Source organism: Eleutherodactylus coqui, chromosome 6 (genome assembly GCF_035609145.1).
Source record: "Eleutherodactylus coqui strain aEleCoq1 chromosome 6, aEleCoq1.hap1, whole genome shotgun sequence".
In the NCBI taxonomy this organism is placed as follows: domain Eukaryota; kingdom Metazoa; phylum Chordata; class Amphibia; order Anura; family Eleutherodactylidae; genus Eleutherodactylus; species Eleutherodactylus coqui.
The window spans coordinates 153,872,429-153,898,004 of record NC_089842.1 but is presented as its reverse complement, the minus strand read 5'-3'; positions in this window follow the sequence as shown (position 1 = coordinate 153,898,004).

Here is a 25,576-nt window from a genome sequence, read left to right as displayed (position 1 = left end):
CCCGTCATGTGCCGATTCCAGCCAATCAGGAGGCTGGAATCGGCAATGGACCGCACAGAAGCCCTGCGGTCCACCGAGGGAGAAGATCCCGGCGGCCATCTTCAGCAGGTAAGTAAGAAGTCACCAGAGCGCGGGGATTCAGGTAAGCACTATCCTGTTTTTTGTGTAAACCCCTGCATCGGGTTTGTCTCGCTGTGGTGCAAATATAATTGGCTATTTGTAGCCCTCCATTTTGTCCTTCATCCTCCATTTTGTATTTTCCTTTATTCTCCATTCTGTATTTTACATACGAATAGCTATGAACATTCATGTGGACTTCAAACCTGTTTGGTGTAGGAAGCTTTGATGTAACTGTGAAATGTGTATGCGACTTGTTAGTTCTTTGTATAAGATAGAGGTCTAACATATCTATATTGGTCTTACTTATACAGAACAATGCTACCTGCTTTTACTACAATTCCATTTGTATAGGTTTGTTTGAGCTCTGTCCATATACATTGTATGGCCACCAATCTGTTGAGTCTTGTTAATCCTGTGATACCATCAGCATTGTCTAGGGAATTGAGTTGTTGATTCTGAACCTTTGATCAAAGAAAGTGGCTACTTCAGATGGTGGGGGGTCTCAGTTTGATAACATCTTGGTTTACAAAGCTTGGCGAATATGGCCTATGACTAAGCAAGTTTTAGTGTATAAAATAGGACAAAAATTGTAATAGATCAGAAGCATCTTGTACCTGTAAGGAGATGATCTCCTACAGTGTTGGTCCATGGAACCCGTCTGCTCTTCACTGTGGCTTCTCCAGTGAAAGATGAACTCCAGGCAGAAGTGTTTAAGAAAAGCTCCTACTTATTAACGGATGCAGTTTGTATATTGTAAGTATGTCTTGTAAGTCTTTTGTATTGTAAAGTGTGTTTATGTTTTATCACTTGCTATATGTATTTTACCTGTAGAGTATCATTGTAAACATTTACGTAATATCACCTATTTTTATATAATTGTTTTATCGTAATCATTTATTCATTTGTATTAATAAATTTTGTTGTATCAACCTATTTGTCCTTCTTTAAAGCCGTATCCGAACTTGTTGTTTGCCAGTTGGCAAAACACTCGCGCCGAACGGGGGGGCTGTTGAAAAAAAATAAAAACGTTTCGGCGCGGGACAACCCCTTTAAGTCTCCTGTCCACGAGCGTAGCGGTATCCCGTGGCAGATCTCCGCTGCGGGAGTCGCCGCATGTGAGCATGCTGTGAATTGCCGACCGCGAGCAGAGAATCGCAATGATTCTCTGCTCATTGACACGGGGCCAGCTCTTCCCATAGCAACGCTATAGAAAGGTTCACGCGGCGTGATTCGCCAGCGATTTGCCACCGGCGAAATCACGTCCGTGGACAGGGGGCCTTAGTATAAGGTACATGAGGTTATGTTCACACATTCTGTTTAAACTGTTATTGGTTATACTATCATTCTATAACAATCACAGCTAAATATGAGATTTGACCATGACTTAGGCTGGGCTCACGCGACCGTGTGTACTGGCATGGGGGCATGCAGCAAGTACGAGATGACATGCGTACTATCTGCATGCTGCCAATCCCTATGTACTACCTTGGCGTGTATGTGCACGTAGTACAGATCAAGATAGAGCTTGCTGCAATTTTTTCCGCACAAGTAACATGCGAGGTGATGCAGCATTGCTGCTACGTGTAAAAGTACCCGAAGGCTATCTTCACGCAAAGTGTATCCGCTACAGGCTTTCTGCAGAAAATAAGCATTAAATCTGCACCTTAAGGCAAACAAATGATGTTCGATTATGAACCCCGTTTTTTTGAATGGTGTCATATACATAACTTATTAATGTTTTTTTGGCGCAGAAATAATCGCAGCATGTCCTATCTTTGGGCATTCCCTTGGAATGCGCTGCATGGCATCACGCATTGTTTTCAAAGGGGGCCCACACAGCATTGCAGGGTGTGCGAGCTGCACACAAGTGTGATGCAATGTTTTCCCATTGAAACCAATAGGAAACCCTTCACGATACTTTTAGCCACGGGGGAGGATCGCTACTTCCCCAAAGTGAAACGGTTTTAATACAAAATAACCTGGTGACTGCAGGGACATAGCATGATGGAGAGCGCAATATCAGGCCAAATTTTACGGCCAGATATCACACTCGCCGTGTGAAATTAGCCTAATGGTATGCATTTGGCTGTACGTTTGCTTACCGATCTGCTGCGGAATTAAACCTTGTTATTTGGGGGGTTAAATTCCGCTGCAGAAATTCACATCCTAAAGAGACATAATTTATAATTTTCAGGGTTTAAAAAAAAAATGCTGCAGATTTGTTGTGGAGAAATTGCACTCCATGTAAAGCCTTTTTAAAACGGCTGGAAAGGTGCACAAATCTCACATGAAAATAAACCCCTTTTTTTTTTATTAGGGTCATAAACATGAGCGATATTCATTATTTTTATTTTTTTAAAAATATTATTTATTTAAATATACATATTTATATATTTTTACGCTCTTTGGCAAGTCCTATCCTGGCGGGGGCCATCCATCCGGTCCAGGCGCGGCTCGGGCGGGCCCTCTGGCGGGGACCATCCATCCGGTCCATGCTCGGGCGGGCCCGCTGGCGGGGGCCATCCATCCGGTCCAGGCGCGGCTCGGCGGGCCCACTGGCGGGGGCCATCCATCCGGTCCAGGCGCGGCTCGGGCGGACCCGCTGGCGGGGGCCATCCATCCGGTCCAGGCGCGGCTGGGGCTGGCCCGCTGGCGGGGGCCATCCATCCGGTCCAGGCGCGGCTCGGGCGGACCCGCTGGCGGGGGCCATCCATCCGGTCCAGGCGCGGCTGGGGCTGGCCCGCTGGCGGGGGCCATCCATCGGGTCCAGGCGCGGCTCGGGCGGGCCCGCTGGCGGGCGCCATCCATCCGGTCCAGGCGCGGCTCGGGCGGGCCCGCTGGCGGGGGCCATCCATCCGGTCCAGGCGCGGCTCGGGCGGGCCCGCTGGCGGGGGCCATCCATCCGGTCCAGGCTCGGGCGGACCCGCTGGCGGGGGCCATCCATCCGGTCCTGGCGCGGCTCGGGCGGGCCCGCTGGCGGGGGCCATCCATCCGGTCCAGGCGCGGCTCGGGCGGGCCCGCTGGCGGGGGCCATCCATCCGGTCCAGGCGCGGCTGGGGCTGGCCCGCTGGCGGGGGCCATCCATCCGGTCCAGGCGCGGCTGGGGCGGGCCCGCTGGCGGGGGCCATCCATCCGGTCCAGGCGCGGCTCGGGCGGGCCCGCTGGCGGGGGCCATCCATCCGGTCCAGGCGCGGCTCAGGCCGGCCCGCTGGCAGGGGCCATCCATCCGGTCCAGGCGCGGCTCGGGCGGGCCCGCTGGCGGGGGGCATCCATCCGGTCCAGGCGCGGCTCGGGCGGACCCGCTGGCGGGGGCCATCCATCCGGTCCAGGCGCGGCTCGGGCGGGCCCGCTGGCGGGGGCCATCCATCCGGTCCAGGCTCGGGCGGACCCGCTGGCGGGGGCCATCCATGCGGTCCAGGCGCGGCCCGGGTGGGCCCGCTGGCGGGGGCCATCCATCCGGTCCATGCTCGGGCGGGCCCGCTGGCGGGGGCCATCCATCCGGTCCAGGCGCGGCTCGGCGGGCCCACTGGCGGGGGCCATCCATCCGGTCCAGGCGCGGCTCGGGCGGACCCGCTGGCGGGGGCCATCCATCCGGTCCAGGCGCGGCTGGGGCTGGCCCGCTGGCGGGGGCCATCCATCGGGTCCAGGCGCGGCTCGGGCGGGCCCGCTGGCGGGCGCCATCCATCCGGTCCAGGCGCGGCTCGGGCGGGCCCGCTGGCGGGGGCCATCCATCCGGTCCAGGCGCGGCTCGGGCGGGCCCGCTGGCGGGGGCCATCCATCCGGTCCAGGCGCGACTCGGGCGGGCCCGCTGGCGGGGGCCATCCATCCGATCCAGGCGCGGCTCGGGCGGGCCCGCTGGCGGGGGCCATCCATCCGGTCCAGGCTCGGGCGGACCCCCTGGCGGGGGCCATCCATCCGGTCCTGGCGCGGCTCGGGCAGGCCCGCTGGCGGGGGCCATCCATCCGGTCCAGGCGCGGCTCGGGCGGGCCCGCTGGCGGCGGCCATCCATCCGGTCCAGGCGCGGCTCGGCGGGCCCACTGGCGGGGGCCATCCATCCGGTCCAGGCGCGGCTCGGGCGGGCCCGCTGGCGGGCGCCATCCATCCGGTCCAGGCGCGGCTCAGGCGGGCCCGCTGGCGGGGGCCATCCATCCGGTCCAGGCGCGGCTCGGGCGGGCCCGCTGGCGGGGGCCATCCATCCGGTCCAGGCGCGGCTCGGGCGGGCCCGCTGGCGGGGGCCATCCATCCGGTCCAGGCGCGGCTCGGGCGGGCCCGCTGGCGGGGGCCATCCATCCGGTCCAGGCTCGGGCGGACCCGCTGGCGGGGGCCATCCATCCGGTCCAGGCGCGGCTCGGGCGGGCCCGCTGGCGGGGGCCATCCATCCGGTCCAGGCGCGGCCCGGGCGGGCCCGCTGGCGGGGGCCATCCATCCGGTCCAGGCGCGGCTCGGGCGGACCCGCTGGCGGGGGCCATCCATCCGGTCCAGGCTCGGGCGGACCCGCTGGCGGGGGCCATCCATCCGGTCCAGGCGCGGCTCGGGCGGGCCTGCTGGCGGGGGCCATCCATCCGGTCCAGGCGCGGCTCGGGCGGGCCCACTGGCGGGGGGCATCCATCCGGTCCAGGCTCGGGCGGGCCTGCTGGCGGGGGCCATCCATCCGGTCCAGGCGCGGCTCGGGCGGGCCCACTGGCGGGGGCCATCCATCCGGTCCAGGCTCGGGCGGACCCGCTGGCGGGGGCCATCCATCCGGTCCAGGCGCGGCTCGGGCGGGCCCGCTGGCGGGGGCCATCCATCCGGTCCAGGCGCGGCCCGGGCGGGCCCGCTGGCGGGGGCCATCCATCCGGTCCTGGCGCGGCTCGGGCGGACCCGCTGGCGGGGGCCATCCATCCGGTCCAGGCGCGGCTCGTTCGGACCCGCTGGCGGGGGCCATCCATCCGGTCCAGGCGCGGCTCGGGCGGGCCCGCTGGCGGGGGCCATCCATCCGGTCCAGGCGCGGCTCGGGCGGGCCCACTGGCGGGGGGCATCCATCCGGTCCAGGCGCGGCTCGGGCGGGCCCACTGGCGGGGGGCATCCATCCGGTCCAGGCGCGGCTCGGGCGGGCCCGCTGGCGGGGGCCATCCATCCGGTCCAGGCTCGGGCGGACCCGCTGGCGGGGGCCATCCATCCGGTCCAGGCGCGACTCGGGCGGGCCCGCTGGCGGGGGCCATCCATCCGATCCAGGCGCGGCTCGGGCGGGCCCGCTGGCGGGGGCCATCCATCCGGTCCAGGCTCGGGCGGACCCCCTGGCGGGGGCCATCCATCCGGTCCTGGCGCGGCTCGGGCAGGCCCGCTGGCGGGGGCCATCCATCCGGTCCAGGCGCGGCTCGGGCGGGCCCGCTGGCGGCGGCCATCCATCCGGTCCAGGCGCGGCTCGGCGGGCCCACTGGCGGGGGCCATCCATCCGGTCCAGGCGCGGCTCGGGCGGGCCCGCTGGCGGGCGCCATCCATCCGGTCCAGGCGCGGCTCAGGCGGGCCCGCTGGCGGGGGCCATCCATCCGGTCCAGGCGCGGCTCGGGCGGGCCCGCTGGCGGGGGCCATCCATCCGGTCCAGGCGCGGCTCGGGCGGGCCCGCTGGCGGGGGCCATCCATCCGGTCCAGGCGCGGCTCGGGCGGGCCCGCTGGCGGGGGCCATCCATCCGGTCCAGGCTCGGGCGGACCCGCTGGCGGGGGCCATCCATCCGGTCCAGGCGCGGCTCGGGCGGGCCCGCTGGCGGGGGCCATCCATCCGGTCCAGGCGCGGCCCGGGCGGGCCCGCTGGCGGGGGCCATCCATCCGGTCCAGGCGCGGCTCGGGCGGACCCGCTGGCGGGGGCCATCCATCCGGTCCAGGCTCGGGCGGACCCGCTGGCGGGGGCCATCCATCCGGTCCAGGCGCGGCTCGGGCGGGCCTGCTGGCGGGGGCCATCCATCCGGTCCAGGCGCGGCTCGGGCGGGCCCACTGGCGGGGGGCATCCATCCGGTCCAGGCTCGGGCGGGCCTGCTGGCGGGGGCCATCCATCCGGTCCAGGCGCGGCTCGGGCGGGCCCACTGGCGGGGGCCATCCATCCGGTCCAGGCTCGGGCGGACCCGCTGGCGGGGGCCATCCATCCGGTCCAGGCGCGGCTCGGGCGGGCCCGCTGGCGGGGGCCATCCATCCGGTCCAGGCGCGGCCCGGGCGGGCCCGCTGGCGGGGGCCATCCATCCGGTCCTGGCGCGGCTCGGGCGGACCCGCTGGCGGGGGCCATCCATCCGGTCCAGGCGCGGCTCGTTCGGACCCGCTGGCGGGGGCCATCCATCCGGTCCAGGCGCGGCTCGGGCGGGCCCGCTGGCGGGGGCCATCCATCCGGTCCAGGCGCGGCTCGGGCGGGCCCACTGGCGGGGGGCATCCATCCGGTCCAGGCGCGGCTCGGGCGGGCCCACTGGCGGGGGGCATCCATCCGGTCCAGGCGCGGCTCGGGCGGGCCCGCTGGCGGGGGCCATCCATCCGGTCCAGGCTCGGGCGGACCCGCTGGCGGGGGCCATCCATCCGGTCCAGGCGCGGCCCGGGCGGGCCCGCTGGCGGGGGCCATCCATCCGGTCCATGCTCGGGCGGGCCTGCTGGCGGGGGCCATCCATCCGGTCCAGGCGCGGCTCGGCGGGCCCACTGGCGGGGGCCATCCATCCGGTCCAGGCGTGGCTCGGGCGGACCCGCTGGCGGGGGCCATCCATCCGGTCCAGGCGCGGCTGGGGCTGGCCCGCTGGCGGGGGCCATCCATCGGGTCCAGGCGCGGCTCGGGCGGGCCCGCTGGCGGGCGCCATCCATCCGGTCCAGGCGCGGCTCGGGCGGGCCCGCTGGCGGGGGCCATCCATCCGGTCCAGGGGCGACTCGGGCGGTGGCCATCCATCCGGTCCAGGCGCGGCTCGGGCGGGCCCTCTGTCGGGGGCCATCCATCCGGTCCAGGCGCGGCCTGGGCGGGCCCGCTGGCGGGGGCCATCCATCCGGTCCAGGCGCGGCTCGGGCGGGGGCCATCCATCCGGTCCAGGCGCGGCTCGGGCGGGCCCGCTGGCGGGGGCCATCCATCCGGTCCAGGCGCGGCTCGGGCGGGCCCTCTGGCGGGGGCCATCCATCCGGTCCAGGCGCGGCTCGGGCGGGCCCGCTGGCGGGGGCCATCCATCCGGCCCAGGCGCGGCTCGGGCGGGCCCGCTGGCGGGGGCCATCCATCCGGTCCGGGCGCGGCTCGGGCGGGCCCGCTGGCGGGGGCCATCCATCCGGCCCGGGCGCGGCCCGGGCGGGCCCGTTGGAGGGGGCCATCCATCCGGTCCGGGCGCGGCCCGGGCGGGCCCGCTGGCGGGGGCCATCCATCCGGTCCGGGCGCGGCTCGGGCGGGCCCGCTGGCGGGGGCCATCCATCCGGTCCGGGTGCGGCTCGGGCGGGCCCGCTGGCGGGGGCCATCCATCCGGTCCGGGCTCGGGCGGGCCCGCTGGCGGGGGCCATCCATCGGTCCGGGTGCGGCTCGGGCAGGCCCGCTGGCGGGGGCCATCCATCCGGTCCAGGCGCGGCTCGGGCGGGCCCGCTGGCGGGGGCCATCCATCCGGTCCAGGCGCGGCTCGTGCGGGCCCGCTGATTTTGTGCTCTAAATAAGCACTTCTTGGTGCACTAGTACATTGATGATAATTAACATTGTGATTTGTTTTGTATAGCTAGTGTTAGCTCCTTTACACGGCTGCAGCTTGGGTGGTACTTGAATTTGTGGTGTTACAGATTAGAGATGAGCGAGCATACTCGTCCGTGCTTGATGCTCGTTCGAGTATTAGGGTGCTCGAGATGCTCGTTACTCGAGACGAGCACCACGCGGTACTCGTCTCGATTAAACGAGCACTGACCATTGAATTCAATGGAGCCGGCAATACAGCCAGCTCCATTGAAAGCAATGGGCTGCCGCCGAGCGCGGGATTAATTTTCGGGAAGGGCTTAAAAATATAAGCCCTAACCTGGAAATCATCCTTAAGGGTGCGTTTAGACGAGCGTGTTTTGGTGCGTGCATACACACGCATGAAAACACGCTTGTATGTACAACACTGCATTCCCTATGGTGTGTGCACATGTCCGTACTTTGCAGATGCGTTCCTGCAAAGATAGGACATGCGTGCACCATAGGGAATGCACGCATTGCTTTCAATGGAGCCGCGGCTGCTGCCGGCGGCTCCATTGAAAACAATGGCCTGCTGGCTCCCTGCATTCATTTTCAGGGAAGGACTTTACATATAAGCCCTTCCCTGAAAAAAAAAGATTTTAGTGTAAAAAAGAATAAAAATGCTGGCATTCTCTTCAATGGAGCCGCTGCTGCTGCCGGCGACTCCATTGAAGACAATGGTCTGCTGGCACACCTGAATTGTTTTTCAGGGAAGGGCTTTACATATAAACCATTCCCTGGAAATGAATTAAAAGTGATTTAAAAAACAAAAAAAATAGATACTCACCTCCCTTCAGCTGCCGGGGCACAGCAGCGTCTTCTCCTGCTGTCCCCTGCACTGTGGTGCTGAACTGCTGATCTATCACCAGCCAGGGATTTAAAATCCCCGCCTGCTGAAAGAGCTGAATGTGATTGGCTGAGCACCTCAGCCAATTACATTCAGCTCTTTCAGCAGGCAGGCATTTTAAATCCCCGGCTGGTGATAGATCAGCAGTTCAGCAACACAGTGCAGGGGACAGCAGGAGAAGACGCGGCTGTGCCCCGGCAGCTGAAGGGAGGTGAGAATTGTTTGGTTTTTTTTGCACTAATTTAAATGGCTTTTCAGGGAAGGGCTTATGAAGCCCTTCCCTGAAAAGCCATTGACAGGATGCCGGCAGCAGGATTCTCTACCGCAGCTGTCATGTGTGACAGCTGCGGTTGAGAACTGAAGAATTCCTTTTGCTGCATCTGCCACAGATGTGGCAGATGCAGCAGCAAGGAATTCTTTTAACTAGCGGGGGTGAAGGATACATCTGCCGCATGCGGCAGATGTGTTCTTCATGCCCGCGGGGGTCACAGCAGAGGCGGAAAGGTACGTTTTTTTTAATTGTTTTTTTGTTTTGCACTAAAATGTTTCTTTTTCAGGGAAGGGATTATATTTTTAAGCCCTTCCCGAAAATTCATCCCGCGCTCGCCGGCAGCCCATTGCTTTCAATGGAGCCGGCTATATTGCCGGCTCCCTTGAATTCAATGGGCTAACATCGTTCTTCTCTGCCACAGCTGTTACAGCTGTGGCAGAGGAGAACGATCGTTATGCTGACAGTGCGGGAGGGGGGGGTGTCTCACTCTTGCTACTATTGTGGCTTAATAGTGAGACCTCGGAGCCCGAAATGCAGCCCTGCATGTTGCTCCTCGCCTGCCCTATCCATTTCTGTGTTTTTTTACATGACTTTGGTGATTTGCTAAGATTCACAAATGAAAACCTTAGCAGAGCACCAGTCATATACAAAAATGCTTGCGTCGCCCATTGACTTCAATGGGGTTCATTACTCGAAACGAACTCTCGAGCATCACTGAAAGTTCGACTCGAGTAACGAGCACTCGAGCATTTTGGTGCTCGCTCATCTCTATTACAGATGTATCGATATAAATACAGTTTTCTGTGAAAATAGTAAAACTTGTTTTGCTTTTATTGCGCGTTCATGTAGCAAAACTCTTTATTTCAGCGGCACAGGATCTATTATATTATATATCTGCAATGTGGCTTGGAGCGAGGGGGTTCATATTGTATTTGGGGTGTTGATTGTTGTGCACCAGGACTGTCTTTTTTTAATCCCAGTCCGCTCCTGATTAGGGTACATTTCACATGGGGCAAAAATGCTACAGATATTTCGTGCAGACTTTCCACATGGAGAATTCGCAGCATTTACAATATAAGCCATATGGATGAGATTTAATAAATCCCAACTACATCTATGAGTATAACTAAAAGAAAAGCTGTCTTAGTTGCCCCTGGCAACCAATCACAGTGCAGCTTTTGTTTTGTATTCTGTCCTGGTAAAATGAAAGCTGCGCTGTGATTGGTTGCTAGGGGCAACTAAGACTTTATCTTGTAGGCAGTTTCTTAAATCTGCCACATAGTATGGGAAAAAATTGCGTGCAGGATATTTAAAATCGTAGCATGATGACTCTTTGCTGCAGATTTCACTCTTTACAACCAAAAGAGTGAAATTTGCGACAAATACCAAACTTCAAGACAAAATCCACAACCTCAAACTCTGATTAAAATGACTGATTGCCTAAACATTTTCCATGAATTGATCACTTACGCTTCACGGTGGTCCCTCCCACTGGTGGTAATATCCATAATGGTGCTGCTCCTTCAGTCCCCCAATCACAGCACACTTGGCCCTTGGATATGTCTGCGTTGTGGCTCTTCTGACTGCTGGATATATTTCCTTGTATCCTCTGAAGGTCTTGCTGTTGTCTTTTATTTCTTCGTCTCTCTGGCACTATTGCTCCTCTTCTAGCTTTTCTGGCTGCTACTGCCAAAATCCAACCCAGTCAGGTTCACTTCTTGTCAATGTCAGCAGCAGTTCTCATGTAGCTTCAAGATGGCGCCTGACTCACCAACTGTCACTTGTGACCTTCAAGCATTATGATGTCAGGCTCTGCCCACTCTAAGCCCCGCCCACTCTAGGCTCCGCCCACTTCAGCCCTGCGCTGTTCAGAGGCCTATCTTTATTATGTCTTGTCCCAGAAGCACTGAATAATAGGGCCCATATCACCCCCTTACAATAGTGATAAAGAATAAAAACCTGCATTCTGTTGATATCCAAAGGCTCTCGATAGTCCGGCCCCTCACAGTGTTTTTAATCATTTTTTAATAGGATCAGTAATAATCATCATTGACTGAAATCGTACAACGCATGTTAGTTTTTTAAAAAAACAGATGTTTTACATGTGACTTTAATTTTATTTTAGATGTTTTCTTTGCTTTTCCACCCAGTTTGTTCTCCCCCTCTGGCCGCGTTCACACTTGTCGCCTAAACTTGCTGACCTGCACTCCTGCGTGATTTTCAGTTGTAGTTAATGGCTGCAGGATTTTCCAGGTAAACTGCTATATTGTTCATCGTTAAAGGCTGTTTTTCAGGTAAATGTCAGTTTATCCACAAAACTACCCGGTAATTATTTGCACCCCACACTGAACAGCGCGGCATGCGGATTTTAGCTGCAATTATCCAGTGTGAATAATGTAACTGAGATGCGATGATCAATATGTAGCTGCAGTTATCTGTGCAAAACTGCGAGTTGGAGCGCCTATTGTTCCTTCTATATCCAAGCTGTAGTTTTTTTATTGGTACTATTTTGGGGCGAATACGGCTCTTTTGATCACTTTTTTTTTTATTGTTTTTGAGTCAAAATTAATAAAATAAGCATTTTGGCTCTTATTTTTTTTCTCCCTGCAGGTTAAACATTGCTCAATGTATTATACTGGTGGTTACGCATGCAGTGATATCGAACATGTGGTTTAAGTCTTAGTCCTTAAGGGGTTAAAAAAATAATTAAGACTTATTTTTCAAATCTGACATCTGTCACTTAATACACTGATAACTTTTGAATGCTTTTACTTGTTACTGGTAAATGTTCAACAATAAATTTTGCCTTTTATTAATAAAAATCTATATTTACTGAAAATTTAGAAAAATTTGCAATTTTCACATTTTTTTTTCCTTTGCAAGGGCTTATTCACATGAACGATATTATGATGTAAGTTTTGTGTCATCTACTCTTTTGAATGGGTTCATTTACACAAGTGATTTGCGTTTTTGTATTTTTTTTCTTCAGAGCCCGTTTTATCTCAGGGCGTTCAGAACGCCTCCCTCATTGTAGTCAATGCAATGGGACCTTAAAGTACATCATATGGCAATTGCAGGCAGCTTTTAGAAATGTCCCTTTTGTGGACATAAATCGCTGTTTAGGCACATGGCCAGCTTAGAAGGGAAGGAGCGCTATTTTGCTGGAATTTTTTTCTGATACGTATTCTATAGAAAATACTTTTCCAGTTATTCCTAGTATTTCGGATCAAGTTAATTTTTTAAAAAGCACTGGACAACAAGCGATTCCTTTACCGTGTGCTGAACAACTAAGCACTCTAGCTTTCATCCCCTTACAAGACGAGCCCATGTCTCCTGTGCATGCTTTTTAGGAACATTAATAAATCAAAAATATCCAATCCGGATTTTTATCCCCTCCGAACAAGAACTTCAGTCATGGACTCTTTGCAAATTCAAGGGGAAAAACAAATTACCAACTTATATTCCAGATGCAACAGGATAGTAAATAATATATCACTAAACTAAAGAAAAGTAGAGATGAGCGAACGTACTCGTCCGAGCTTGATACTCGTTCGAGTATTAGTGTGTTCGAGATGCTCGTTACTAGAGGCGAGTACCACGCGATGTTCGAGTTACTTTCACTTTCATCTCTGAGACGTTAGCGCGCTTTTCTGGCCAATAGAAAGACAGGGAAGGCATTACAACTTCCCCCTGCGACATTCAAGCCCTATACCACCCACCTGCAGTGAGTGGCTGGCGAGATCAGGTGTCACCCGAGTATATAAATCGGCCCCTCCTGCGGCTCGCCACAGATTTATTCTGACAGAGATCAGGGACAGTGCTGCTGGTGCCGGAGCTGCTATAGGGAGAGTGTTAGGAGTATTTTAGGCTTCAAGAACCCCAACGGTCCTTCTTAGGGCCACATCTAACCGTGTGCAGTAGTGTGGAGGCTGCTTTTTGCAGTGTTGCACATTTTTTTTTTGTATATCGGCCGTGCAGAGCATTGCGCCCTGCAGTAATTATACATAGTACAGGGCCAGTAGTGGTGGTGGGGCAGGGACAGAAGACATGTATTTATTGAATATAGGCAGTGGGCCTTTCCAAAAACATTTTGGAAAAAAAATCTATTTGGGCTGCCTGTGACTGTCCTCAGTGTACTGGGTCTGTGCTGGGTGTAGTTGTCCTCCTAATTCATACGCAGCCAGCTAAGTGTTACAGCTGGGGAGCCACCACCACCAGCATGCGCAGGCATATGATGGCCAAGCACCCCACAAGGTGGGACGAAGGCCGTTCACCACCTCCGGTTTGCACCACTGCCTCTCCCCCTGTGCCCCAACCTGCCACTGAGATCCAACCCCCCCTCTGAGGACACAGGCACTACCGTCTCCTGGCCTGCACCCACACCCTCACCTCCGCTGTCCTCGGCCCCATCCAGCAATGTCTCTCAGCGCAGCGTCCAGACGTCGCTAGCGCCACTGTTTGAGCGCAAGTACGCCGCCACGCACCCGCACGCTCAAGCGTTAAACGTGCACATTGCCAAATTGATCAGCCTGCAGATGCTGCCGTATAGGCTTGTGGAAACGGAGGCTTTCAAAAGCATGATGGCGGCGGCGGCCCCGCGCTACTCGGTTCCCAGTTGCCACTACTTTTTCCGATGTGCCGTCCCAGCCCTGCACGACCACGTCTCCCGCAACATTGTACGCGCCATCACCAACGCGGTTACTGCCAAGGTCCACTTAACAACAGACACGTGGGCGGCGTAGTGGGAGTCAGCCTCCTCAATTCTTTACAGAAGAGTGGGCCTGGTTGGCAGACATCTGCAGACATTCTGCTACCTTTAAATGACTTGCTTTGTGTATAGGCTATATGCTATGGTTAAGGCTTAGATTTTTGCCATAATGCATATGTCCCCGTTCACACTTGTGAGCGGTCTTACCTTTCCATGGATATATTCTAATAGATACATTTCATGGCAAGTGCTGGAGCTGTATTAATTGCTTTACAATGGCTTTTTATAGAGTTATGATGAAACAATAGCCTGTCAATGCCATAATATAACTTGTTGCAGAAAGCCATCATAGTCAAGTTAAACTTTGCTACATCTATATGTTGAAAATAATACTGTATACAGCTCAAGCAGAACAGCAGCACTGCATAGAAATCATCGTCGGCTCGTTCACTAATCGTTCAGTTTAAAAACCGATCGTTCAGTCGTTCTCATTACTTATACAGCAAATGTGAACGACTGAACGACTTTTCGTTCGAATGAGCCAACGATGTATCTGCTGTATGAACAGGCTGTCCGAGAGAACTGTGATGTCATTTGCTTCTTCAAGCAATAAATAGTTTGGTGTAAACGGGCCCCAACCATAAGTCTGTTTGCTCTCTGATGTGATGACATGTCGTTCATAATAAAGACATATCACCTGACTGAAGGACAGGTAATCGTATAGCATTGACAAAGGGGAGCATACAGTAGGGGAGGGAAAACTGCGAATTCTGGTTAGAGGAGCTTGCATCGCCTTAAAGGGGTTGTCCCACCGTGCGATTTGGATCTATATACTTCTGTATGGCCATTACAAAGCACTTTGTAATATAATGTGTGCTTTGTAAATACGCCATACAGAAGATATATACTTACCTGATCAGGAGCCCATTCCGGTGCCCCCCCATTTACCTGTCCGTTGTCCTTGGCTCCGACTATTCCAGCGGTGTCTCTTCATCCACTAGTCGTACATGCGCAGTAGCTCTTGCCGGCTGGTCGGGTCCTGTGAATGCTCCTGGTGCAGGCGTAATTTGATCTCTCAGTGAAGACGAAAAGCCATTTCCCTATGTTGTACAGATTTATCAACAAATTCTGAGTGAGTAAACCATTAAATTGGGTTTTTGGGTATAAAGAAAAAATGAGGCAATGGTGGGAAATTATATAAAATAATAAAAGTAGTATTACCTATTAGATCCTCTGCTGTTGCATTGCCTGTGCCCCCAATGGTTTTTATTTACTGTACTGCATATCATATTGACACACATGATTGGCTGCAGTGTTCACATCCGTGATGTGACAAGAATCCGCTACAACTTAGTACAGCGCAGTAAACATTGAAACGGCAGTGCTGCAATACCAGGGGATATACGGTAATAGGTAAGTCCTCCTTTCTTATTTTATACAGTTCCCCATCATAGTATTTTATTTTATCCTGGACAACCCATTAAAAGACTTTGGGGGGATATAAGTGTAAAAAGAGGCACCTTTCTTTAATAAGATATATTACAAATTTTCTTACTTTCACTTCTACTACCACTGTACGCAAAGCTGTTTGTAGTTGGGGGGTATACTGGAAATGGATTGTCCAGATTGGAAAATCTATTTTCAAATACTAAATTAGGAAACTATTACACTAAGGCTGCATTCACACGAACGTATATCGGCTCGGTTTTCACGCCGAGCCGATATACGTCGTCCTCATGTGCAGGGGGGGAGGATGGAAGAGCCAGGAGCAGGAACTGAGCTCCCGCTCCCTCGCTGCCTCCTCTCCGCCACTCTGCACTATTTGCAATGGGGAGAGGCGGGATGGGGCAGGGCTAAATTCCGAAACTTAGCCCTGCCCCCGTTCCGCCTCCTTTCATTGCAAATAGTGCAGAGGGGCAGAGAGGAGGCGGGAGCTCAGTTCCTGCTCCTTGCTCTTCTATCCCCCCCCCCCCCTGCACATGAGGACGACGTATATCGGCTCGGCGTGAAAACCGAGCCGATATACGTTCGTGGGAATGCAGCCCACAGGCTATGAACACTGTTTTAAGGGGGGGGGGGGGCAATTATTTTTCACTTAAACACAACAATCATCTTTGCAATAGGGTTTAATTAAACATTTTGCACCGTTTGTTTTCTGCAGTTTTTACATATCACTGTATATAGAAACTGCAGTCTAATTCTCATTATGATATCGGTCAGTGAGGCTGGACTGACGGCTTGGTTTTCAGCCCTCATCTCTTCCTCCTGCACCTTTTATCAGCTAATTTATGACTACAACAACCATAGACTTTACTGTAGTCCTAAATCGGCTAATAAGTACATTTAGAAAAAGACAGAGTAGAGGGAAACCAACAGTCAAGAATTATCAAAGGCACATAAGTGGGGACACTGTTAGAGAATTTGCAATGGGTCTAGGAGCTTTGGGTCACTCCCTCAAATGCAATACACAACTCCCAGCAAGCACTACCAAACTCCCTAGCAAGTCATAACTGAAAAAGACAAAAACACTTTACTGTATAGTTATTATTTTGTTAAAAAAACATCCTGAACACACTTTCCTATAAAATACATTTCTTGACTTTACATTTTTACCATACTTTTTTTGCAATAGTTTTATATTTTTCTAAAAACTTTTTTTTACTAAAACATTTTTTTCTATTTTCTACAAAATAAACAGTGTTTGGCCTCGGTTACATAGATTTAGCATTTTGTATGTATGTAATATATATGATAATTACTGCTTCCTTTTCTTATGTATAATCCTGTACTTTAACATTACCACAAAAAGGATCTAGTCAGGAAGAAGTGAATGTCTGGTATGTGAGCATGATGATACTGGTGATTAATAATTGAACAATCATAGACAAAGGCCACTTTCACACCTGCGTTAGGGTCAGTTCAGGGTTTCTATCTCTCTGCTCCATTTTTGGAGAAGAGAAATGGATATAAAATGGAACACAAACTGATCTTTTTTTTTTTGCCACTGATTTTAATGGGATTTGAAAAAAAACAAAACGGAAAACCAAACTGAAAGGCATGTGCTTGCTTCCATTCAGTGAGGTTTACGTTATTTTTACAGAAAAATCACAACACTGCAGACTGCTTCCATTCTGTCAGGCTTCAGTTTTTTCGGATGGAAAAATAGCGCAAATGGAAGTCTTTCAGTTTGCTTTCTGACCTTTAGAAACCCCCATTGAAATCAATGGGGAAAAAAGGATTAGTTTATTTTCAGCTTTATATCAGTTTCTCTCCTTCAAAAATGGAGCAGAGAAACCCTGAACTGACCCTAACGCAGGTGTGAAAGCAGACTAAGGGCTTATTCAGACGCCCGTATATCGGCCGGGTATTCACGCCAGCCGATATACGGCGTCCCTCCCTGCAGGGGAGGAGGCTGAAAGAGTCGGGAGCAGTGCACTGAGCTCCCACCCATTCGTGTGAATAAGCCCTAAAATTGTTTGAAGGAAACCGTTCTGGCAACTATTGTTGTATGTAATTCCCATTTGTAAGACACAACATGATTTTTGCCAATGCGATCTATCAGGACATTATACGGTTTTAGTAAATATTTTGAACCAGAGATGTCAATAAATAAGACAATGTAATTGTATCATGTTACAGTTTTCTGTGCATCAAAAATGTTTATAGAGAGAAGTTCACTGTATATAGCTGTTATTTATTCTGGATCTACAAGCTGCAAATACATACTGGCTACCTGTGCAATACATTGCCTTTGAGTGGATTTCTTGTATTTAAAGTTTGTTCAGCAAAATTTTATAGCTTTATATATTATAGATACTGTATATAGTGTTGGAGTGCAGTACCAAAAGTAACCCGTAGGCGGTCATTGGGCAGGTGGTCTGAGAAAATATTCAGCAGAGAAAGGGTCTAGTCTGCTAATTAATCAGAAAATGCTTGTATGGGTGTGGCTGGAGGAGAGCAAACCCCCAGACTTGCTATGCTCTAGGTTCTTTCTAGTCCATTGCAACCCAAGTTCTGGTGTAGTGTGGAAGGGCCACTAGTCTGACAAGGGTGGGCGCCCTTTGACCGGCACCCTGGATAGGTATGAAGTGATGTGTTTGACGCACTAGGCCTGTATGGTAGGCAAGGTAAAGTCTGTTACTTAGCGGCCAGACGGCCAGGGACTTGTATGTATTCATGTACACTGTGACGAATAACAACAGTGTGAAGATCATGTTATGATTTCTGTTGATTTACTACAATAAAGGTGCTGAGTGCATCCGCCGGACAGAAGAAAGAAGATCCGGCCACGATGGAGGAGAGACCCACAGCGTGCAGACAGGTGAGTAAATGTCATTTTTGGCTCATTACTGCGGGCACGGGTGGAAACCGTGTGTGCCCGTGGACATGAGGCCTAATGCAGGGGGCAAGTTAGCTTTACCTACATAAGATCACTGTATTGTCCTTGGGGTAAAGAGGACTCTTAAAATGCACATCACTGGAACAAGGTCTGTGTAAATTCAGCTATGGAGTAAAACAGACTGTAACTTGGGATCAGTGGGAGCAAAATTCAAATAATTACAATGGGAATAATTAATGCAGGACTTTACCCTTAACCCTTTCCAATCCACTGTCTGATGTCTAGAGACATTCTGATTGAAGGCTGTACAGCTCCGATGTCGGAAGACGTCCAGCAGGGTATTCTTACTGTATATTACTGGCCGCTCTGTTGTCGGGGGCCTCTCCAGCATATCCCATACCGCAGTACTGTCTCTAGCCAGCAGATGGCACCATTGTATAATGGCAGAAAGAGAGAGCCCTCTATGAAACTCTGAATCCAAAATTGGATTGCAAAGGGTTAAAAGTTGACATAGTGAAAAAAAAACTGGGCTTGATTTATGAATATTTTCTGATTGGAAAACTGGCAAGTGATCAGAAGTCTGTTTAAAGTTTCCAGAGCACAAAATATGTTATTTATTGCACAATCTTACCTGGGCATTCCTAAATGGCATTATTTTAGTTGCATACTCATTTCTAGTTATGTGGCGTCCTCTACTGGCAGAGAATATATATATATATTCTCGGCCAGTAGAGGGTGCCACATAACTAGATATGACACATATATAGATTTGTTGCAATATACAGTAGCCACACCTTATCATATGGCTTAAAAAGTAATGTACAGCTAGTAAGGGGGATTTTTACTGCTCTGGACTCCAGTGATTGATCAATTATGAAAAGTTAAATGGTGCCCCGTCTAACTTTTCTCTGCACATTGATGTTCACTGCTACTGGCTATGCAGGGGCCTGCCACCAGCACCATTCCCTTGAGAATAGGGCTGCGCTGCTTTACCCTGCACAGCTTGGTGGTTGAGGGCCACTGTGCATCAGCTGCATTCTCAGAATCAGTAGGGGTCCCAATAGTTGGATCAAACACTATTCTGCCAAAACTAATTGGACACCTGAGCAAGAGTCAAAAGTAGTGTTTATTTCCATATGTTACTATTTAGTGGGGGTCCTTTGGCCCTAATGACATGGAATACTCTCTGTGACATACTTTCTACTGATACACTAATACGAAGCTGTTATTTCCCTCCATTCATCCTGCAGGCATCTGGTGAGTTCTCTCAAAGAAGATGGACGCAGTTCATATTTCCTGACCTGACATTCCAGTGTGTCCCAAAGATGTTCAGTAGGGTTCAGGTTTGGACTCTGTGCAGCTAGTCCAATCGTGGAACATTCATATCCGCAAACCAACATACAAAAACAGCATTTGATTTATGACAAGGCGCACAATGTCTTATTGGAAGTATTGCTGACGCCCGCTGCCTTGGGGTCACACTGGACTCTGACCTCTCCTTTATCCCTCACATCCAATCTCTGGCCCAGACATGCCTCATGCACCTCAGGAATGTTGCTAAAATCCGTCCGTTCCTCACCACGGACACGTTAAAGACACTCATTGTCGCCCTCATCCACTCCCGACTCGACTACTGCAACTCGCTGCTCATTGGCCTTCCCCAGATCGGACTCTCTCCTGTCCAATCCATACTACTATTGTCTAGATTATCAAGTCACACCCCCATGTTCATGGTTCTTGCCACTACAGCCAACAGACCAAGACCACGCCACATAAAACATCCCCAGACCATAACTGACTTCTGCCCTACTTAAGTATTGGCACAACACGGGCGAAAGGTGTTCCCCAGGCATCCTCCACACTCAGGTACATCCATCTGATTTGAAGATGAGGTGTCGTGGTTTGTCACTCCATAGATCATTCTTCCATTGTTCAACTGTCCAAAGACGACGCTTCTTGCAGCATTGGAGACTGACCAATGAATTGCACGTCATGATGGACGGCTTGCCTGCGGCATCATAACCTATATAGTCAATAGTGTGTAATTCCCATCATAAATTATGGCTGACACCTCCAAGGGTCTGCATCTTATGTAGCATAGTTTAGGATACACGACATGCTAATAAGACATGATACGTTCTACTAATAGGGATGTCCAAATACTTTTTATAGCATAGTTTAGCAATATGCCATTGCTTTATTAGATGGGCAATTCCACCATTAAGCAATTTTGTTAGATCCTTTTGGCTGTGCTCACACAAAAGAAGTTGTTGTGGATTTCAATAGCCAGCAGGAGTTAGCCCCATTAGCTCTGTTGCTGTGTTCTAAGTTCACAGAGGATTGCCTTGTATTTTTTTTTTACATTTCCAGTAAAAGTCCCTTAATTCAGCATTTGATAGTACAGAATTCTAATAATCCATAATAAATGACAAAATAATATGTTAGGTATCTGTAGAGATAAATTCAGGGGGGAAACTGCAGCCCATGAAAATATGTTAAACCCTGAAAGGACACATATTAAACAGCAGCCATATTTATGTGTTTATTTAAACAAACTTGTCTTTACAATACTTGTATTACAGCTATAAGTGAGCCGCCATTTACTCCACCGACCGTTGTTAGACATGAGCCCCTTTCCAAGTCTCTTGCTGTTCTTTAAATGTACCACTAGATGGCAGCAAAGCCAAAATCTTCAATGATTTGCATGCACTGACCCTCCTTGCAGGGGACTGGGGATGTGAAGAAGGGTAAAAAGTTATCCAAGATAGTAACTAATATTACTGCTATTTTAAGAAAATGATGTATGTTGCAGTCATAACTCAATAGAAAACTGTTAGCGCTCCGTCCAGGGTTTGTATCTGCTTAGTTTTTGGAGGAGAGAAAGTGGTTAGGAAAATTGGGCAGTGTAATTTTTCCATTTAAAAAGAAAAAAACAGAATGGAAGCAAACAGAAGCCTTTTTGTTTGCTTCGCATTTTGTTTTTTAAGCCCCTTTGAAATCAATGGGGGAGAAAAAGGATTTTTTTTTTTCATTTTATTTGTTTCTCTCCTCCAAAAACAGAGCAGAGAGATGGAGACCTTGAACTGCGCCTAACAGAGGTGAGAAAACACCTTAATTGGTTCTGGAGCCTTGAAAATGTCATCCAAAAGTACAGCAAAATAAAGAGTAAAGAAAAGTAAAGGGGTTGTGACAGCATTTGACTTTATCCCCTATCCACCTGATAGGGGAAAACCTGCAGAGGAGTGGGGGGTCTTACCACTGAGACCCCCACCAATGTCAAGAACGGGGGTCTTGTGTCCCCTGTCCTCCTGACCAGGGGCAGATTGGGAAATTAAAATGGCCCTGGAAAAAATCAGAACGTGGCCCCATGTTGTAGGTGGGCCCAAACCAGCAGAAAGCAGGAAGAATTCAAGTAGGTAGCGGTCAACTAATCGCCTGCCGCAGGCGTGAGGATAGTAAGAGAGTAGAAACTATGTGGTATATGTAGCTTGCTGCAGTAAATTTACTATGAGGCATAGAACAGGTTAGAAGTGGAAGTATAGAACATTAAAGTGCCGCCTATTTCTAACCTGTTAAGCCTCCATGTAAATGAACATCACAGACTGGCTTGCCTTTAGCATTTATGTCATATGTCCTGTGTCCCGCATGATCCCTTTGCTAACTGACAGTCGAGCTCTCGCTACAATGGCAAGGATCAGGAAGACTCTGATCCCTGTCATTTAACTCCCTAGACGCCACAGTCAATAGCGAAAACGTAATTGGAGGATGCCAATGGGTAACCAAGGCAGCTGGAGGCCTAGGAAAGACCCCAAGATAGGCCACAGCAGTATGACTATTGGGATGATCCTTCAGCACCACCTAATAGATTGCTTTGCAGTCTTAGACGCACATGGAATAATATTTTGCTATGCTGAGTATACAAAAGATCACCTTGTGTCGTCCCTCGTGAAGTCCATATAAGCTATTACAGTACCATTATATCCAGTGATCACAGGTGACGTCCCCTCTGACTAGAGTCATTTAATTTCTATTTTACTTCATCTAGCCCAGACTGTCATGATGGCTTCTCCGGGTCACAACTTGTCTCTATAGAATTAGACACAGACCTCTTTGATACCTCAATTTTCCAGGGACCTGGCTTCATTTTCCAAACTTCCACATAATCTCCCCACGCATTGTACCCTGGGTAGTAGTAATGTCACCTGAGGTAACCCACACAGTTATAGTATCTGCCTTTTTATGTTCCCTGTAGGCCACACATAATAAATACCACTTTTCATGTCCCACACAAATAATAATGCTCCGCTGTCCCTCACAGGCCCTCACCCAGTAATGCTTCATATATGTCCCCACTCAGTAATAATCTCTCTCACAGGCCCCCACTCAGTAATAATGCCCCATAGAGGCCCTCGTATGGTATTAATGCTCAATATAGGCCCCCTCAGTAATAATGCCTCTCACAGGCTCCAATCAGTAATGCCCCATATAGGCCACCACCCAATAATAATGCCCCTCATAGGCTCCACTCAGTAATAATTCTCCATATAGGTCCCTGCTCAGTAATAATCTGCCTCACAGCCCCTGTATAAGCCCTCCTGTGTAATAATGCCGCAGCCTGCACTCAGTACTGCTTCCCCTCATAGACCCCAGCCCTCCCCCCCCCCCCCCACTCAGTAGCGTTGCCACACAGTAATGTAATATTCATCTGACATATATTCATTGTAGGTAGGTGTTGGAATTCTTGGACATTAGGCTGACTGTGGATAATCAGAGGTATGTTCAAACTGATCTGTATAAGAAGCAGAGGCGTAACTTGAAGCTTCTGGACCCCAATGCAAAATGTATAACGGGGCCCCAACTATAATGCTTTATTCAGAGTACTGGCCTCCCTATATGGAGAATAGAGACCTTATGGGCCCCCTAAGGCTCCTGGGCCTGACGAGTAAGACTTATGCCCCATTTACATGCAACGATGATTGCTCAAAATTCATTCAAAAGATAGTTTGATTGACAGTTTGAGCGATCGTTTTGCATAAACTACTAATGCCCATTAGTAGCTTATTAGCTTAATTTGCATGTAAATGATGCTCCCAGCTAACAGCAGGGGATATTTTATCTGCATACAGCCACTTTGTTCTGCCTGGGGACTGCAGCTGAAAACAATGTTATCAGCCAACTTGTGGAGAACTCAGTGGTCCCTGCTATCACGAACGATTGATTTCATGCTCACATGAAATCCATAGTTCGGCAGAAAAGTAAATGGTGGTAAGATTTACACAGGATTGTTGCTTAAAAGGCATCGTTTGAACAATTTTTTAACGATAATCATTACGTGTAAAAGGGCCCTTATTTCTACCTACAATTACAGATGGGTGGATAAGCGGACGGTCTTCAGGAAACATTAGCTGATTTTGATGACAGACTCAGTTTTGTCTTCATGCGACGCTGACATTCCACTAATGGCTGTACGGACATGTAGAAATCTTACAGACATTTTGATTGAAAGCCATTATGTTCCCAGTTAAAAACTATTTTGGTGCTACTAAAGTTAAAGGGGTTGTCTCGCGAAATCAAGTGGGGTTATGCACTTCTGTATGGCCATATTAATGCACTTTGTAATATACATCGTGCATTAATTATGAGCCATACAGAAGTTATTCACTTACCTGCTCCGTTGCTAGCGTCCTCGTCTCCATGGTTCCGTCTAAATTCGCTGGCGGCTTGCTTTTTTAGACGCGCTTGCGCAGTCCGGTCTTCTGCTCTGAGCACGAGCCGCTTCAGTGTGCTCGCCGCTACAGCTCTTCTGCGCATGCGCAGACGAGCTGTATCTTCTCGGGAGCGTGCTGGAGCGGCCATTCTGCTACCATCCTCTGTTAGAGGAAGGTGCAGAAACTGGAGCCGCCCAGCCGAGAAGCCCAGCCGAGAAGCCGCCCAGCCCAGCCGAGCCGCCCAGCCGCCCAGGTAAGTGATGGGTGACGGACTGACGGGGGTGACGCGTGACTGACTGCCGCTGTGGCCCCGGGGCCTGCCGCTGTGGCCCCGGGGCCTACCGCTGGGGAGCCGGGGGCCTACCGCTGGGGAGCCGGGGGCTAGCGCCGGCTACCTGCTGCCTGGCGGTGGGTGACTGGTCGGTCGCGTTCAATTTCGGGGTCCGGTCGGCGGCTGCGGGGCGTCTGGTTGTCAGGGAGACACATCTGGTAGCGTCTCGGGAGCGCGCACGTCGGGCTACTACAAGCGACGGGAAAAGAGCCGGCGGCCATCTTGGGGAAACTTTGTATAAGTTGCTGAAACGCTGGAACTGTAAGTACAAACCAGCTAGAAAAGTCATTTACAGGGGGGCTTAGTAATGTATGCTTAATTAGGGGGACTGGGCAAAAAAAAATTTCACTGCTTCCTCGAGACAACCCCTTTTAAGCAGGGATATTATCCATGTGGAATATGTGATGCATGTTGTAACATGTTAACAGCCAATGAATTTACCGCTGTTGATGGTAGGAGAACATTTAATATCAGACACTTTATGACATGCAACACAGATATCATGGGATATTTAAGGTTCAAATAGATTTTTTATTGTACATCAACAGTTTGGTCACATTTTGAGATCATTTCAACATTATCGAAATATACAGTAAAGTAAACTTGATAAACTATTGTAGATGGGTCTACTTCAGGAACTTATTATAAAAACAGAGAGTTAGCAGAGAAATCATGGGATATTTAAACAACCTGCCCATGTTATAAAATATATGTAGTGCATATTACTAAGGAGCTCTGGATCAGGATGAGGAAACCTGTTGGGGACATTGTTGAAGCGAAGAAGTAAGATGATGATGACATTCTCAAGAAAATCCCTAGGCACTTTAAATTACATCACAACTGTGATCCAAAGGGTTGTATGGTTAGGGGCATTGACCTATTATACTGTGATTGTTACAGACTATGGATCCACTGGACCAACCAACCAAGCCTGGACCAGTCCGGGAGTAGTTGTCAGCTGACTTCTCGGATAGAGGGACTGTTGCCAGGAAAAGGGAGACTGACCCTTGGCTGCAGAGAGAATAGAAGACCCCTACCTACCAGCAAGGCGATCGCCCCAATAAGGGCGGCCCTGCGCTGGAACCTCGGGTGTGGCTATCCCTAATGGAGTAGCAAACATAGGAACTGGCTGCAGACAGAGGAGCACGCAGATGCAGGACAGAGCAAGGGCAAACCATAGACAGGAATGGGAACTGACTAGAGATGAGCGAGTATACTCGCTAAGGGCAATTGCTCGAGAGAACATTGCCCTTAGCGAGTACCTGCCCGCTCGAGAGGAAAGGTTCGGGTGCCGGCGGCGGGCAGGGAGCTGCGGGGGAGAGCAGGGAGGAACGGAGGGGAGATCTCTCTCCCTCTCCCCCCCCCGCTCCACCCTGCTGACTGCCGCTACTCACCGCTCCCCCACGCCAGCACCCGAACCTTTCCTCTCGAGCGGGCAGGTACTCGCTAAGGGCAATGCTCTCTCGAGCAATTGTCCTTAGCACGTATACTCGCTCATCTCTAGAACTGACAGAAAACAAACATACAGACAGATGCAGAGCTCAGACAGCATAAACAGAATTCGGACA